Source organism: Tupaia chinensis, unplaced genomic scaffold (genome assembly GCF_000334495.1).
Source record: "Tupaia chinensis unplaced genomic scaffold, TupChi_1.0 Scaffold000601_1, whole genome shotgun sequence".
NCBI classification, from domain to species: domain Eukaryota; kingdom Metazoa; phylum Chordata; class Mammalia; order Scandentia; family Tupaiidae; genus Tupaia; species Tupaia belangeri.
Window position 1 is genome coordinate 598,458 of NW_006160119.1, and position 3,989 is coordinate 602,446.

A 3,989-nucleotide genomic window follows, 5' to 3' on the forward strand; every position below is an offset into this window, starting at 1 on the left:
GGTGATTTCTCACTTTCTCTGTCTCTCTGGCAAGCACACATGCCCTATAGCAAAAATCTCTCTCTAAAAACAAACAAAAAACCCTCATTCAACTATACTCTTAAAATATGTGCATTTTGTTGTACCATCAATTATAAAAAGAAACAGTACAATGAATAACAATCAGAAAATTGTATTAAACAAATTTAGAATTTAAGCAATATAATGAAATATATGTCATATTGTAAGTTATATTGTATGTTGTACATTATATTGGCTTATTCTAGACTTAATAGGAATCCTACCCCCACATAAATGATTTAATTGTTAAGCTATTTTTTCTTTTCTTTTCTTTCTTAAATATTTTTACCATAAGGCACATGTGTATGCTGGAGAGAGCCAGAGAGAGGGAAAGTGAGGAGTCACGCCCCAGGGGGAGGCCCTTCTCCCCTCTCCTCTCGGGGTTCTGTGTATGCACACCAAGGTGCTGGGGATGTTTTTCAAGCTGCCAGATCTGGATTCAAGCCGTGGGGTTAGCCATGTGGGATCCAGTGCCTTAACCACCATGTCACCTGCTGGCAAAAAGGGCGCTTGTGCTCACTGAAGAGAGACAGAGAGGGAAAGTTGGAAATCGTCCTCTGGGGGAACGGCCACAGCCCAGCGCCTTCTCCATCCTCCTTTTAAGACTGTGGGCACGCATGCACATACGCCTGGTGTCACTTCCAAGCCGCCAGCTCCAGGACTCAGACCATGGTCAGTGGTGTGGGAACCCAGCAACCTACCCACCACGTCTGGCCCCAGTTGTTGGTTTGTTTCCATTTAAATATGAGCTTATTGGAGGAAGGTCTGACTCCTCTTCGTGGTCACCAGATGCGTGTCACAAAGCGTTGACTCAGAATGTCGTCCCCTCAGCCTGGGAGAGCCGTGGGGCACTGTGAGGGCGGTCCGGTCCTCACGGGCTAGGCAGACCCGCTCTGTGCTGCACTGGGTCCACCTAGCCTGAGATGTATGTCTGCGTCCTGTGTGACGCTCTCGTTTCTTCTTGATAGTTCCTCATTTTGCTTCTACTACAAATTCAACTTGAAAAGCATACTTTCTCATTTTCCAGTCCCAATTCAACACCCTCCCGTATGATATAATTAAATAAGGCTCCAGATGGAAATTAGGTGCTCTGAAACGTGGTCATTGTGAAAAGGCGGCAGTTTCTAGGAGATTTAATTCACTCCTGTCTATTGCACACATATTTTTGCATAATGGTTATTGTGTTGAAGCCAAAAAGTGTTCTCTGTCTCGCCGTAATGCCGGCAGCACCGTTTGTCGCTCCTTTGCCTCTGCAGATCTGAGTGGGAGGCGTGAGCAGCTCCTCCTGCAGGTGAGCAGTGAGCTCTCACAGCAGCGGTGGGTCACAGTCTCATTGCCCCTTGAATGTATGCACGCTGGAGTCACGTGTGTAGTGAAGCAGGCTTCTATGACTGGTGAAACCAGGGTAAACGGATCGAGCTTACAATGAGGAGTCTGATTTCACGTTGGAGCACGCTTTAGGTTATTCACTGTCTTTGGTTGGGCACGAAGGCAATTGGGAACTAGGCTGGAAGGGCTGGATGGTGCTTGCTCCTCCTCCTCCTCCTCTTCTTCTCCTTCTCCTCCTTCCTTCCTTCCTTCCTTTATTTATTTATTTATTTATTTATTTATTTATTTATTTTTGGTTTGCTATAGGGCACTCACTAGAGAGAGACAAAGAGAGATGGGGGAGAGACTATACCCCAAGGGGAATAACCACATCGCAGTCTCTTCATTCTCTCAGGATTTGCAGCAAACAAACACCCAGAGTTTTCTCCAAGCCATCAGGTTTGGCACTTGGACAGAAGAGTTGGCCCTGTGGAATACCATGCCACCTCGCAGGCCCATAGATAGTGGTCATCCCATGAGACATTTTCTCAAGTACAAGTCTCTGAGACTGAAATTTTAGGTACCTCTTTTTTAAATCCCCCAAGAGGATTTCTCATGATAATTCAAAATCTTCCCTTTTAAAATGAGATATAGTATGTTATAACTTCAGATTACATAGAGAAATCATCAAAGAACAGTGAAGATAGTGATCAATAGTGAGGAAGAAAACCTTAGACAGTGGAGACATGGAACCCATTGGACTCTGGTGACTGAGAGAAGCCCCCCATAAGTGAGGATGTGGTGGTGCACACGGCTCATGTCTGTGCTCACGTTTGCATGTGATGGTGCACACAGCTCATGTCTCTGCTCCCGTTTACATGTGACAGTGCACATGGCTCATGTCTGTGCTCACGTTTGCATGTGATGGTGCACACAGCTCATGTCTCTGCTCCCGTTTACATGTGACAGTGCACATGGCTCATGTCTGTGCTCACGTTTGCATGTGATGGTGCACACAGCTCATGTCTCTGCTCCCGTTTACATGTGACAGTGCACATGGCTCATGTCTGTGCTCACGTTTGCATGTGACGGTGCACATGGCTCGTGTCTGTGCTCACGTTTGCATGTGACGGTGCACATGGTTTGTGTCTGTGCTCACGTTTGCAGGTGACGGTGCACACGGCTCTTGTCTGTGCTCACGTTTGCAGGGTACAGCAGCTAAGAACTTGGCGATGTCTCTGTTGAATGAAACAATATTTTTTATGAGACTCAGGGCAGGATGTTAAAGAGCAGGGGACATAAACCTGTCCATGGTCTTCGTCAGTTCTGAGTGACCTGGTAGAAGGAATCCATCACAGGGAGGCATAGAGCCCCAAAGACAAACTGCATCTAAAAGCCTCTTGGAAATGTTCCCTGAGAAAGTGGCTTTAACTTCCTGCTCCATCTTACTGTGTGTTCTACGAGAACAGATGAAAAGTGGCCGCATTACTGTTCTGGAGGGGTGGCCCTCAGGATGGTAGGAGTCCCTGCACAGTTAAATAACCTTGGGCTGGAGCGTCTTTGTCCCCCGGACCTTTACCTGTAAAGAAAGCGATAAGGCCTTTCTCAGTTCTCCAGCCTACCCTCACCTTCTGTGACTCTGGCACAGAAATGAAGTGACTCTTGAACTTTTCTCTCCTAGTCCCTCTCGTGACTCTCACGGTGTAGTGTGGAGCCTTTATTCATTTGTGTTGTCCTTCAAGAAATCCCCAGATCCTCTGGGATCCCCTTAGATCATGGAGAACCAAGCAAGCACATCTGCTGACTGCCTACTCGACCAGCACCCCACCAAGTCACGTGTGTGTGCATGCACACAGTTACCTCGTGTCCTCTCTCACCACTCTGTAATGCAGGTGCTCTGCCTCCCAGGGGGAGGAATTGACAGTTACAGGAACGGAGAGATTTACCCAAGTTATGGTTGAGGCCGGTGCAGCAGCAACTGCAGTTTGGCAGCGTTGGAATTTGCCGTTTGATATTAAATACATTCTCTAATAAATGTGGTTATGTTGCACATCATTTTAATGTTCTTTATTTTTATTTTTGCTAATGGCTTATTACTTGCTGTTTGTTTTGTTTGTATTATAGACCATGGAAATGACAGAAAGCGAGTCTGACAGTTTTCTTGTGCTAGTTCAGAATGGCTCATAAAGCCCTGAGACAGGTCATAGCACCACCTGGACTCTTGGCCCAGGGCCTGTAATGGACCTACAGTGCGTGTGGTCCCAGAATCTGCAGACACACCTCTGAGTCTGTAATTCGTCCAGATGAGTTTTCATTTTGGGAAGGAAGTTGTGAAATAGATCTAAGGGAGTTATCTTCGGTTGAAATTCCTCCACAAGGAGAACTATTGGGGTCCTGGGGTGTATGGTGGTAGAAAAGGTCCCTCAGGTTTTTTTGGAGAGAATGGCTTCGAAAATACTTAAACGACTGAGTTTACTTGGTGCACTTAAGAGTTAAACTTGTCAGTTTTAACATTGCTGTTACAACTAAAATTGACTTGTGTTCTGGTTAAAAAAAAAAAAAAAAAAAAAAAAGTTCTGACAGAGAGGGGGCCCTCCCGGGTAATAAATAGGGTTCCTCTC

General features: G+C 46.0%; 1 protein-coding gene across 3 annotated transcripts in view; it reads left to right on the top strand.

Moving 5' to 3' along the window:
• The window catches only part of CPNE4 (copine 4), a 401,350-nt gene that overhangs the window by 186,684 nt on the left and 210,677 nt on the right, over positions 1-3,989 (top strand). The gene's annotated exons all lie outside the window — the stretch shown is intronic.